Consider the following 14,991-nt stretch of genomic DNA (forward strand, 5'->3'; position numbering starts at 1 on the left):
TTCGTTCGTGATAGTCTTCATTGATGATATTTTGATCTATTCCCGCAGCCGGGAGGTGCATGAGCAGCATCTGAGAGTGGTCCTTCAGACTTTGAGAGATAGTCAGTTGTATCCTAAGTTTTCGAAGTGTGAGTTCTGGTTGAGTTCAGTTGCTTTCTTGGGTCATGTTGTTTCAGCAGAGGGTATTCAGGTAGATCCGAAGAAGATAGAGGCAGTCAAGAACTGGCCTAGACCAACATCAGCTATAAAGATCCGGAGTTTCTTGGGTTTGGCATGCTATTACCGTTGGTTTGTGGATGAGTTTTCATCTGTTGCAGCTCCGATGACCAGGTTGACCCAGAAAGGTGCCTAGTTCAGGTGGTCGGACGAGTGTGAGGTGAGCTTTCATAAGCTCAAGACAACTTTGATTAAGGCGCTAGTGTTGGTTTTGTCCACAGGTTCAGGGCCATATACAGTTTATTGTGATACATCTCGTATTGGACTTGGTGCAGTGTTGATGCAGAATGGCAAGGTCATTGTTTATGCTTCGCGTTAGTTAAAGATTCATGAGAAGAACTATCCGGTTCATGATTTGGAGTTAGAAACAATTGTTCACGCGTTGAAGATTTGGAGGCATTATCTGTATGGCGTGACATGTGAGGTGTTCACGGATCACAAGAGTTTGCAATACTTATTCAAGAAGAAGGAGCTAAATTTGAGGCAGATAAGGTGGTTGGAGCTATTAAAGGACTATCATGTCACTATCTTATATCATCCGGGAAAGACCAATGTGGTGGCCGATGCTTTAAGTAGGAAGTCAACCAGTATGGGCAGTCTCACGTATATTCCGGTCGGTGAGAGACCTCTTGCTTTGGATGTTCAGACTTTGGCCAATCAGTTCGTGAGGTTGGATATTTCTGAGACTAGCTGTGTGTTAGCTTGCACAGTCGCTCGCTCTTCTTTATTGGAGCATATCCGAGATTAGCAGGATGATCCTCATTTGTGTGTCATTAGGACACAGTGCAGCACGGAGGTGCCAAGCAGGTTACATTAGGAGATGATGGAGTTTTGAGGCTTCAAGGTCGATTTTGTGTGCCTAATATAGATGGACTCCGAGAGTTGATTTTAGAGGAGGCCCATAGTTCACGATACTCTATTCATCTGAAAGCCGCTAAGATGTATCAAGATTTGCGGCAGCATTATTGGTGGAGGAGAATGAAAAAAGATATCGTTGCATATGTGGCTCGGTGTTTGAATTGTCAGCAAGTAAAGTATGAGCATTAGAGGGCTGGTGGTATTTTCCAAAAGATTGAGATTCCTGAGTGGAAGTAGGAGCGTATCACTATGGAGTTCGTTGTTGGACTCCCACAGACTCAGAGGAAGTTCGATGTAGTGTGGGTTATTGTTGATAGGCTGACCAAGTCAGCATATTTCATTCTTGTGGCAGTCTCCTATTCTTCTGAGAGGTTAGCTGAGATCTATATCCGGGAGATTGTTCGTCTTCATGGTGTACCTGTGTCTATCATTTCGGACCGATGTATGCAGTTTACCTCTCATTTCTTGAGAGCAGTTCAGTGGGAGTTAGGCACATGGGTTGAGTTGAGCACAGCATTTCATCCTCAGACGGACGGGCAGTCCGAGTGCACTATTCAGATTTTGGAGGATATGCTTCGAGCCTGTGTCATTGACTTTGGAGGCTCGTGGGATCAATTTTTGCCTTTAGCAGAGTTTGCCTACAACAACAGCTACTAGTCGAGCATCCAGATGGCTCCTTATGAGGCTTTATATGGTAGGCAGTGTCGGTCGCCAGTAGGATAGTTTGAGCCGGGGGAGGCTCGGTTGTTGGGTACAGATCTAGTATAGGATGCCTTGGACAGGGTCAGGATAGGCTTCATACAGCTCAGTCCAGGCAAAAGAGTTATGCCGACCGTAAGGTTCGTGATTTGGCATTCATGGTCGGTGAGTAGGTATTGCTTCGGGTGTCGCCTATGAAGGGCGTGATGAGATTTGGGAAGAGGGTCAAGGTTCATTGGCCCGTTTGAGATTCTTGATCGGGTGGGAGAGGTAGCTTAAAGACTTGCGTTGTCGTTGAGCTTATCAGCCGTGCATCCAGTGTTTCATGTGTTCATGCTTCGGAAGTATCACGACGATCCATCCCACGTGTTAGGTTTCAGCACTGTCCAAATGGACAAGGACTTGTCCTATGAGGAGGAGCAGGTAGCTATTCTAGACCGGTAGGTTCATTAGTTGAGATCAAAGAGTTTCTCGTCTGTTCGTGTTCAGTGGAGAGGTCAGCCTGTTGAGGCATCGACCTGGGAGTCCGAGTCCGATATGCAGAGCTGTTATCCCATCTTTTCTCCGACTTAGGTACTTTCTTCTTATGTCCGTTCGAGGTCGTTGTTTTAGAGGTGGAGAATGTGATGACCCAAAAGGTCATCACTTGTTTTGGAAATAAATTTTGTGTTTCGAGGCCTTAAAAACCTCTTTTTGTCTCACCTCAATTTGCGTGCGTAGTCTGGGCACGTGTCCGAAAAGCCATTATGTGAAAATCTATGGAAAATGATAAATTTTGCTTTTAAAATGAATTTAAGTTGACTTCGGTCAATATTTTGGGTAAACGGACCTGGACCCGTGATTTGACGGTCCCGGAGGGTCCGTAGGAAAATATGAGACTTGGGTGTATGCCCGAAATCGAATTCCAATGTCCCAAGCCCGAGAAATAAATTTTTAAAGAAAATTATTTTTTGGAATATATATGAGTTTTTGGAAATGAAATATGTTTGGAATTTGATAGTATCGGGCACGTATTTTGGTTCCAGAGCCCGGTACAGGTCTTATATGTGATTTAAGTCGAGTGTGTAAAATTTGGTAAGAAACGGAGGTCATATGACGTGATTCAGAGCCTTAGTTGTAAAATTTGAAACTTTGACAGTTCTTGAATTTTTTTTTGATTTTGATGCTAAATTCATAGTTGTTGATGTTATTTTGGTGATTTGATTGCACGAGCAAGTCCACGTGATATTTTTGGGTTAGTGTGCATGTTTGGTTTGGAGCCCCGAAGTCTCGAGTGAGTTTTGGTTAGTCCACGGAGTGAAATTTGGACTTAGAAAATTTCTGGTGTGTTGCAGGCCTGCAGGCTTTGCAATTTGCGAAGCCTGGCTCGCAAATGAGAACAATGTGTCGCAAATGCAAATTTTGGCCTGGGTTGCCTTGGTCGCAAATGCGACAGCAGCATCGCAAATGCGAAGAGGACTGGAATCCTCAGGGTTCACAAATGCGAGGTTGGCAGGTTCTGAAGGGTTAGCAATTGCGAACCCTGGTCGCAATTACGACATCTGCGACCTGCAAATTCATGACTTAGCCGAAAATCTTTCATTTTTCAAACTCTTTCAAAGCGTAAACTCTCTTGGGCGATTTTCTAAAGAAATGTTCTTCTCCAAATCGATTGTAAGTCATTTCTAACTCATTTTATTCAATCTTTAACATCTTTTCACATGATTTCAACTCAAAATCAAGGGTTTTCATGGGGGAAATTGGATGTTTTGGGTAGAACCTAAGTTTTTCAAATTTTGAGGATTTGGACCTCGATTTGAGGTCCGATTTAAAAAAAATTATATATTTTATGATTTCGTGGGTGAATGGGTAATCAGGTTTTTATTAAAACCTCGAGGTTTGACTTTGTGGGCCGGAGTCAATTTTTGACTTTTTGGGAAAAACTTTAGAAAACCTATTTTCATGCATTGCAATTGATTCATTTAGCATTTATTGATATAGTTAAGTAACTTGTGGCTAGATACAAACGAATTGGTGGTTGAATCAAGAGGTAAAGTGATAGTTGAGGCTTGAATTGTGTTCGCGGCATCGAGGTACGTGTTTGGTCTAACCTTAGCTTGAGAGATTAAGAGTTGTATCCTATTTTCTATGTGCTAGTTGTTGAGTATGACGTATAGGCATGGTGACGAGTATCTATACGTTGGTGTCAAGCATTCCCGTGTGTCTTATATTATGATTAATGTGACTCTATTTGTATTGTTCGTGCTTTATGTGATGATTTCTATTGTTGAGAAAAGCTTGTGAAAGTAATTGTATTTGAACATTAAAGAGCGTTGGCTCAAGTTGTAAAGTGAATTGCGGAAGTATAATTGGCAATTGAACCTTATAGAGCATTGGCTCAAATATTGAATTGAGTTGTGAAGTAAAGGTGAAAAAGAAACGAAGATTATATTATTGTCTCCCTTGCCGAGATATTGTTGTTTAATGTTGTCTCCCTTGCCGGGATGTTATTGTTGAAATTGTTTCCCTTGCCGGGATATGACTGTTGTACTATTGTTTCCTTGCCGGGATTTAATTGTAAATTTGTTGATTTCCTTTCCCTTATTGCTTTGTGATTGTTGTTTGGGTAAGGAAGAGTGTTAAAGCACGAAGGGTGATATCGTGCATTATTTTGGTGAGAGAGTGTTAAAGCACGAAGGGTGATGCCGTGTATGATATTTGTGAGAGAGTGTTAAAGCACGAAGGGTGATGTCGTGCCGCGTGATGTACCATTTTGTGCCTTTATATGAGTGATAATGCATGAAGGATCATTCTGTAAAATAATTATGTGAGGTAAAAGCACGAATGGTGATGTTGTGCCATTTATATTTATTTTATGGTGAGGACGAGAGTAAAAGCACGAAGGATGATGTCGTGCACTTGTCCTTGATTTTCCTGATTCTTGCTGATAATTGAGTTATGGTGTTCTTTATGTTTATTTACTGATTTTCTGTTTTACTTGATTTTACTGTAATGTTATTGATTCTCTTGCCCAAATTGCTTTGTGATTGTTGCTTGGGTGAGGAAGAGTGTAAAGCACGAAGGGTGATGTCGTGCATGTTATTTGTGAGAGAGTGTTAAAGCACGAAGTGTGATGTCGTGCATGTTATTTGTGAGAGAGTGTTAAAGCACGAAGGTTAATGTCGTGCACTTGTCTTTGATTTCCTGATTTTTATTGATAACTGAGTTATGGTTTCTCTACATTTAATTGTTGATTTTCTGTTGATACTTGTTGTACCCCGCAGCATTATTCCCCCTTCCTATCTTCAATTGAACTATGGTGATCCTTATATTTACTTGTTGTTCTTATGTTATTATTCGATGTCCCCGCAGCATGTTTCCCCCCTCCCATCATTAACTGTACATTTCTGCTTTTATTTTTGATGTATATGATTTATCTGCACAGGTTTATTTGGTAGTCTGGTCCTAACCTCGTCACTACTTCGCCGATGTTAGGCTAGGCACTTACCAGCACATAGGGTCGATTGTGCTGATACAACGCTCTGCATTGTGTGCAGATCCCGGTGCAACAGTTTTTGAACCTTAGCTTTGGATTGCTGCCTTCAGTCCATTCGGAGATCCGAGGTAGTCCTGCAAGTGTCCACAGGCCTTGGCGTCTCCTTCTATCCTTTTATTCTATTTCTTTTATGTATTTCAGAGATAGTGTTGTAATAACTCTTTCGAACCTTTATTTGTATTATTCCTAGATAGTCTATGAAATTGTGACACCAGTCTTGAGTAGTTTACATATGGATTGGTATTAGCATCTTTATTAATATATTATGTTTCAGTCTTCCGCTTTTAATTTCTGTTGTTTATATAATGTTGGCTCTTAATTGTTAAAGGATTAAAATTGGAAAAAGGTAAATAATTCAAATGGTTGGCTTGCCTAGCTTTCACTAGTAGGCTCCATCACGACTCTCGAGGGTGAAAAATCTGGGTTGTGACATTATGTTATATTGTTATGTATATGATTGTGCAGTCACTAAACGATAGCATGCTAATTTTTCGGGAAACAGATGTGGAGAGATAAAATAGAAGTGAAGTTCAAGCAAATAATGGATTGGGAATTCTCAAGAAAATAAGTCAGAGAGGACAACTGACTTTTAAGGAGAATTTATAATTTCCCTTATTGTTTCTTTGGGTAGATCGGGGTTTGGGGGAAGGGGGTGGTGTGGTGTCACGACCCGGATTTTTCACTTTCGGGAGTCGTGATGGTGCCTACTAGTGAAAGCTAGGCAAACCAATCATTATAATTATTTAACCTTTTTTTCATTTTCAATCCTTTAACAGTTGTGAATTAATATTATATAAATAAGGGAAATAATAAAGCGGAAGAATGAAATGTAACAATTTAATAATGCCGATACAAATCCATAAACAAAAGCTACCCCGAACTGGTGTCACAATCTCACAGACTGTCTAGGAATACTACAAATAGGGGTCTGAAAGATAACTACAAGCTGTTTCTGAAATACATAAAGGAAACAATATGGAAAGATAGAAGGAGACAACAAGGCCTGCGGACGCCTGCAGGACTACCTCGGGTCGCTTGATAGATTGAAGACAACAACCTCACTGTGGTCCAAATGTTGCAGCACCGGGATCTGCACACAGTGCAGAGTGTAGTATCAGCACAACCGACCCCATGTGCTGGTAAGTACCTATCCTAACCTCAGCGAAGTAGTGACGAGGCTAGGACCAGACTACCAAATAAACTTGTGCAGTTAAATCATATACAGCGGAAGAATAAAGGCAGAAATTTACAGTTAAAGAGAGGAGGGGGAAATATGCTGCGGGGAATATCAAGTAACAACAGAAAATCGATAGAGGAATGTAAAAAACGCCATAATTCAATTATCAGCAAGAATCAAGAACTCAACAACACGTGCACGACATCACCCTTCGTGTTTTTACTGTCATCCTCACCATATAAATTAATAGAATCGGCACGGCATCACCCTTCGTGCTCTTACCTCACATAATCATGGCACAGAATTATCCTTCGTGCATTATCACTCATATCATGGCACGACATTGTACATCATGCGGCACGACATCACCCTTCGTGCTTTTACCTCACAATATCGGCACGACATCACCCTTCGTGCATTAACACTCTCAAAATTATGCACGGCATCACCCTTCATGCTTTACATTCTTCCTCTCCCAAGCAACAATCACAAGGCAATTTAGGCAAGGGAATCAATAAAATCCCGGCAAGGTAACCATAGTATAATAACAATATTCCGGCAAGGAAAACAATATCATGAGTAATAACATCTTGGCAAGGGAGATAATATCAAAAGCAATAACATACCGGCAAGGGAGACAATATCATAAACCTCTTCTCTTTTCCACATTTACTTCACAACTAAATTCTCAACATAAGCCAACGCTTTACAATGTTCAATTACCAATAATACTAACACAAGCCTTGTTCAACAACAGAAATCATCATACAAAGCATGAACAATACGAAACGGAGTCACACTAATCATAGGATAAGCCTCACGGGCATGCTTGACACTGACGTATAGATACTCGTCACCATGCCTATACATCGTTCTCAACAATTAACACATAGCAAATAAGACACAACTCATAATTCCCCAAGCTAAGGTTAGATCAAACACTTACCTCAATGCCACGTACACAATTCAAGCCTCAACTACCGCTTTACCTCTTGTTTCCACCACCAATTCACTTGTTTCTAGCCATAATTTATTTAACGAAATCAATAATTGCTAAATGAATCAATTCTAATGCATGAATATAGGTTTTCTAAAGATTTCCCCAAAAAGTCAAAAATCGACCCTGGGCACATGGTCAAAACCCGAGGTTCGAACCAAAACCCGATTACTCATTCACTCACGAACCCAAATATATAATTTGTTTTGAAATCGGACCTCTAATCGAGGTCTAAATCCAAAAAAATTGAAAATCCTAAGTTCTACCCAAAACATTCAATTTCCCCCATGAAAACCCTTGATTTTGAGTTGAAGTCTTGTAAAAAGATATTATGGATTGAAGAAAACGAGTTAGAAATGACTTACAATTGATTTGGAGAAGAACTATTCTTTAGAAAATTGCCCAAGAGAGCTTAGGGTTTGAGAGAGTTTGAAAAATGAAGAAAAATACGTCTAAGTCCTAATTCACTGGTCGCAAATGTCGCAATTGCGACTAGGGTTCGCAATTGTAAACCCCTTCAGGACCTGTTGCCTTCGCATTTGCAATAAATCAATCGCATTTGCGATAGAAGTATCGCATTTGTGACCAAGGCCTGCCCAAGCTAGGTTCGCATTTGCGACACCTGGTCACAATTCCCATGTCTGAGGACTTCGCAATTGCTAAGCCTGATCTCGCAATTGCGAGATCAGAGGTCTGGGCAAAATATCAGATACCATCAACCTTTTCCTAAGTCCAATTTCACTCTGTGGCCTATCCAAAATTTACCCGAGCCCTCTGGGCTCCAAACCAAACATGCACGCAAGTCCAAAAATATCATACGGACTTGCTCGTGTGATCAAATCATCAAAATAACATCAACAACTATGAATTAAACCTCAAATTTATGAAATCACTCAAGAACATCAAAGTTACTATTTTCTCAACTATGCATTCGTTTTATACCAAACCAACTCCAATCTTTACCAAATTTTACAGATTCATCTTAATTATTATTTCAAACTTGTACCGGGCTCCGGAACCAAGATACGGGCCCGATACCATCAAGAAAATGCATCAATTCACTTCTAAAACCTTTATATTTTCCAAAAAATAATTTTCTTTAAAAAATTTATTTCTCGGGCTTGTGACCTCGAAATTCGATTCTAGGCATATGCCCAAGTCCCTAATTTTACTACGGACCCTACGAGACCGTCAGGTCACGGGTCCGGGTCCGAGTGACGACCTGGCGAGTCATCTCATGAGTTATCGCTCCGTTTCCCTCATTTCTGCTTCCTTATGCTTCGTTATCCGTGTTTTATGTGATCGGATTTATTAGTTTGAGTTCGAAGAAGATTTGGTAAGAAAAGAGACACTTATTCTCTTTTAAGAAGGTTCAAGTTGGAAAAGTCAAACAGATGTTGACTTATGTGTTAGAGGGCTCGGATGTGATTTCCAACGGTTCGATTAGCTTCGGGAGGTGATTTGTGACTTAGGAGCGCGACCGGAATGGGGTTTAGAGGTGTAGAGAAGATTTAGGCTCGAATTGGCGAAGTTGATATTTTGGCAATTTACGGTTGATAGGCGAGATTTTGATATAGGGGTCGAAATGGAATTTCGAGAGTTGCAGTACCTTCGTTGTGTCATTCGGGATGTGTGTGTAAAATTTCAGGTCATTCGGACGTGGTTTGGTTGGGTTTTTGATCAAAAATGTATTTCGGAAGATTTTAGAAACTTAGGCTTGAATCCGATGTGTTTTGGGTGATTTTATGTTGTTTGAGGTGTTTTGATGATTGCAACAAGTTTGAATGAGGTTTTAGGATGTGTTGGTGCCTTTAGTTGAGGTCCTGGGGGCCTCGGGTGAGTTCGGATGGTCAATCGAACCATTTCGTGCCTTAGAAGATTGCAGAATTTGCAGGTTCAGCTATTGTAGAACTTTGCTCTATGCGATCGCATAGGGAGTCCTGCGATCGCATAGAAGGATTTGAGGGAGCTGTCAAGTTGTTCTTCGCGTTCGCATAGTGTTAAATGGACCTGGGGGCTTGACTGGTCTTTGTTCAATGCGAACGCGAGAGTAAGTCCGCGATCGCGTAGGGTCAGGAGCTCAGACATTGCGATCGCAGGGGCTTGGATGCGATTGCATAGGGTAAATTTGAGAGCTTAGATTTTGTGCTTCGCGATCACGAAGGTTTTCCGCGATCGCATGAAGGAAATGAGGCCTGTGCAAAATGTTTTTAAACTCGTCTTGTTCGCGAAGGTGGGCCTATTTTCACACATAGCTGCTCATTTTGAGAGATTTTTGAAGGAGATTGAAGAGGGATTCAAGGGGAATCATTGGAAGGTAAGATTCTTGGACTAAAAACTCAATTATTTTGTGAAATTCACCTAGAAAATCATGGAATTTAAGCCTAAAATTGAAGAACTAGGGCTTGAGAAATTGGACTTTTGAATTGGGAGTTGAAGGACCACTTGAGGTCGGATTAGAGAACTTTTGATATGTATGAACTCGTGGGGAGATAAGGAATCTAATGATGTGAAAATTTTTGAGTTTCGAGAAGTGGGCCTGGGGCTCGGGTTTTGCTAATTTCGGGATTTGTGCCCTTTATTGATTGTTTTCGCTTGGGCTTTGTTCCCTTAGCATATTTTAACGTCCTCGTTCTGATTTTGGATATATTTGGCGCATGTGGAGGCCGATTCGAGGGACAAGGGCGTCGCGAGCTAGAGATTTAGCCGGTTCGATGTGAGTAATGATTGTAAATGATGCTTTGAGGGTTTGAAACCCTGGATTGCACATCGTAGTGCTATATTGAGGTGAGGCACATGCTTGATGACGAGCGTGGGGTCGTGCACTATTAAAGATTATGATTTGGTCCGTCCCGGTTGATGATTTTACCGCATATTTGACTGAAACATATTTGCTATCATCATGATTTGGGCTGATTGCCATATTTGGGCTTCGTGGCAACTACTTGAACCCTTCAGGGATTTTTATTATTATTTCCTCACTGTTTTGACTTATTATTTGAACTCAATCATGTTAATTTCTACTGTTTTACTACTCAGCCATGTTTACTCAGTTTTTAAGACGTAAATGATATTTTAAATGATGTTTGGGTTGAGAAACACTGTTTTACTATTGCACGAGGGGCTTGAGAGTATTTTTGACTGAGCAAGGCCGATGACCTAGTTGTGAGGAAACACTGATACTGATTTAAGGCTGAGGGCCTAATGTATATACGCCACGAGGTGTCTTGATTGATATGAGGCCGAGGGCCTATATTTGATGCCATGAGATGGCTTGTTATTGCGCTTGGGCCGTAAGGGGCCCCTCCCAGAGTTTGTACACCTCCAGTGAGTGCGGGTACCCATTGTGATGAGAGATTGAGCCCGAGGGGCTGGTATTGTTCTAAGATTGAGCCCGAGGGGCTGGTACTGTTCTGATATGTTGCCCGAGGGAAGATTTGTGGATACTGTGCCCGAGGGGCGAACTTCTATTTGTTTACTTTATCTTAATTATCTGTCATTTACCTGTTTACTGGTTGAAAGAGGATTTTACTTGATTTTTACTGGTTTTACTAATTTTAAGTGATTTTTACTGCTTCATTATAGAATGCCTTGTGTTTTACGTGTTTTCTTACTTTCAGTCGTTATTTACATTTGTTACTCACTGAGTTGGAGTACTCACTTTACTCCCTGCATCTTGTGTGTAGATTCAGGCATAGCTAGTTCCGCTCCGGAGTGCTGATTTTCTCCAGTTCCAGGCCGGCCTTTCGGAGATTACGAGGTAGTTGTTGACGTCCGCAGCCCCGTGTCTTTACTCCTCTATCATTTCTGTTCTCCTTCAAACATTTGTAGTATTTTATGACTTTAGCAGACTTGTATTATGGTTTAGAGATGCTCGTGACTTGTGACACCCTAGTTAGGGCTGTGTCGGGACGAATTTTCCGCATCGTTATCGATATTTCCGCTATTCAGTATTATTAAATCATGTTTAGACTATTTTTATTTTGGTTAACTGCTTTAAAAGGTGAATTAGATTTAACTGGATGGCCTTGTCCTCACGAGAGGTGCCATCACGATTGGGTTCGGGGTTAGGGTCGTGACAAGTTGGTATCAGAGCCTAGGTTATATAGGTCTCACGAGTCATGAGCAGGTTTAGTAGAGTCTCGCGGATCGGTATGGAGATGTCTGTATTTGTCCTCGAGAGACTACAAATCCTTTAGGAAAAACTTTATATTCTTGAAATTATTGTCGTGCGAACTTGTTGATCCGAGTACTAAACTTTTGTTATTCTATTCTCTCGCAGATGGTGAGAATGCACGCTACCGGACGTGGTGGACGACCACCAGTGCCACCAGCTGAGGTCACCAGAGGTCGTGGACGCGGTCATGGTCGTGGCAGAGGCAGAGCAGCGAGGGCAGCACCTGTAGATCCACCAGCTGCCCCAGCTTAGGATCAGGCTCCATCTATGGATGCTCCAGCAGTACCAGTTTAGGCACCAGCTGTGCCCATCATGATTTCGGGTCTTCAGGAGGCCTTGGCACAGATTTTATCAGTTTGCACTGGCCTGGCTCAGGCGGTTTCAGCCACTACAGCCGCAGCTACTTCATAGGCTGGGGGAGGCAATCAGACTCCCGCCGCCCGTACACCTGAGCAGGTAATGCAAGGACTTCAGACGCTGGGGGCACACCCAGCCCAGCCGGTTGCAGCTGCTCGTGACTATGTGGTTCTTGTCATGCCGGAGGATGAACAACGAAGGTTGGAGAGATTTGGTAGATTGTAGCCTCCGACCTTCAGTGGCGCAGAGGGCGAGGATGCCCAGGGTTTTCTGGATAAGTGTCAGAGGATGCTTCGTACTGCAGGTATTCTGGAGACTAGTGGGGTTGCTTTTACCACCTATCAGTTTTCAGGAGCTGCTTTTACTTGGTGGGAGAATTTTGAGAGGCATAGGCCTGTTGGTGCAGCACCCTTTTCCTGGCAACAGTTCTCCGTTCTCTTCTTGGAGAAATATGTGCCGTAGTCCCGCGGAGAGGAGATGCGTATGTAGTTTGAGTGGTTGCGATAGGGGGATATAATTGTGTCACAGTATGAGTTGAGGTTTTCTGAGTTGGCTCGTCATACCATCTAGATGGTTCCGACAGATCGAGATAGGATCAGGAGATTTGTTGATGGTCTTACCTATCATCTCCGTATTCTTATGACCAGGGAGAGGGTGACTGGTGCTACCTTCAAGGAGGTTGTTGATATCGCCCGTGAGATTGAGATTGTTCGCCGTTAGGAGCGAGAGGAGAGGGAGGTCAAGAGGCCTCAAGGATCTGGCAGCTATAGTGGTGCTCCTTCGAGGGGCCAGTTTCAGCACAACATATGTCGTTCATTTAAGGCATGCACAGTCAGCTCGCCCAAGTTATCGTGGGGCATCTTCGGGTCATGGTTATCATGGATCTCAGCAGGGCTAGTCATCACTCAGCGCCCTTCCAACTTAGAGTGCATCTCGTGCTCCATCGATTCAGGGTTCTTCTATGTCGAGTGCATCTGCTAGTCACTCCGGTGCGAGGGGTTACCTTCAGTCCGCTTCTCCAACACCTGGGAGTTATTATGAGTGTGGCGAGATGGGCCACATGTGGAGGCAGTATCCTCGTCGTATTGCTGGTTCGTCCCAGCAGAGGGGTCAGTCTTCGGCTTCAGTGCCACTTTCTTCACCACTACCCGCTTAGCCAGCTAGGGGTAGAGGTCAGTCAGCCATGGGTCGCCCTAGAGGGGGAGGTCGATTAGGGGGAGGTTAGGCCCATTTCTAAGCACTTCCAGGCAGACTCGATGTTATTGCTTCAGATGTTGTTATCACAAGTATTGTCTCAATCTGCCATAGACATGCCTCTGTATTATTTGATCCCGGTTCCACCTTTTCTTATGTGTCATCATACTTTGCTCATTATTTGGGTACGCCCCGTGAGTTTCTTTCTTTACCTATTCATGTATCTACCCCGGTGGGCGATACTATTATTGTAGACCGTGTGTATCGATCGTGTGTGGTGACTATTGGGGGTCTGAAGACCCGAGTGGATCTATTACTATTGAGTATGGTGGATTTTGATGTTATTTTGGGCATGGATTGGTTATCTTCGTGCCGTGCTATTCTGGACTATCATACTAAAACAGTCACATTGCCTATGCCGAGTGTGTCACGGATCGAGTGGCGAGGTGTGACTGACTGATTATGTCCCTAGTAGAGTTATCTCTTTCTTGAAGGCCCAGCGTATGGTTAGGCAGGGTTGTCTTTCATATCTAGCGTTTGTGAGAGATGTCAGAGCTAAGACTCCCAGTATTGATTCTGTTCCAGTTGTGAGGAATTTTCCTGATGTGTTTCCTGCAGACCTGTCGGGCATACTGCTGGATAGGGATATTGATTTTGGTATTGACCTGGTGTCGGGCACTCAGCCCATTTCTATTCTGCCGTATTGTATGGCACCAGCGGAGTTGAAGGAGTTAAAGGAGCAGCTTTAAGAACTCCTAGATAAGGGGTTTATTCGTCCTAGTGTGTCACATTGGGGTGCACCGATTCTGTTTGTGAAAAAAAAGGATGGCACGATGAGAATGTGCATTGATTATAGGCAATTGAACAAGGTAACAGTGAAGAACAAGTATACATTGCCTCGTATTGATGATTTATTCGACCAGCTTCATGGAGTGAGAGTGTTCTCCACGATTGACCTCCGTTCGGGTTATCACCAGTTAAAGATCAGGGACTTGGATATTCTCAAGACAGCCTTCAAGACCAGATATGGTCATTATGGGTTCCTTGTTATGTCTTTCAGGCTAACCAATGCCCCAACAACATTCATGCACCTGATGAACAGTGTGTTTCGGCCTTATCTTGATTCGTTTGTGATCGTCTTCATTGATGATGTTCTGGTGTACTCGCGTAGTTAGGAGGAGCACGTGGAGCATTTGAGAGTTGTGTTGCAGAGATTGAGGGAGGAGAAGCTTTATGCAAAGTTCTCCAAATGTGAGTTCTAGATCAATTCAATGGCTTTCTCGGGGCACGTGGTGTCTAGCGAGGGTATTAAAGTTGATCCAAAGAAGATAGAGGCAGTTCAGAGTTGGCCCAGACCGTCCTCAGCCATAGAGATTCGCAGTTTTCTTGGTTTGGCGGGTTATTATTGCTGGTTTGTTCAGGAATTTTCATCTATTGCATCGCCCTTGACCAAGTTGACTCAGAAGGGTGCTTTATTTGTTTGGTCAGACGAGTGTGAGGAGAGCTTTCAGAAGCTCAAGACAGCTTTGACCACAGCTCCAGTGTTGGTTTTTCCATCAGCTTCAGGTTCATACACCGTGTATTATGATGTTTCGAGAGTTGGGATTGGTTGTGTGTTGATGCAGGAGGGTAGAGTTATTTCTTATGCTTCTCGTCAGTTGAAGCCTCATGAGAATAACTACCCCGTTCATGATTTGGAGTTAGCTTCCATAGTTCACGCATTGAAGATTTGGAGGCATTACTTGTATGGCGTATCTTGTGAGGTATTTACTGATCATCGC

This window comes from Nicotiana tabacum, chromosome 11 (assembly GCF_000715075.1).
Source record: "Nicotiana tabacum cultivar K326 chromosome 11, ASM71507v2, whole genome shotgun sequence".
Lineage (NCBI taxonomy): Eukaryota > Viridiplantae > Streptophyta > Magnoliopsida > Solanales > Solanaceae > Nicotiana > Nicotiana tabacum.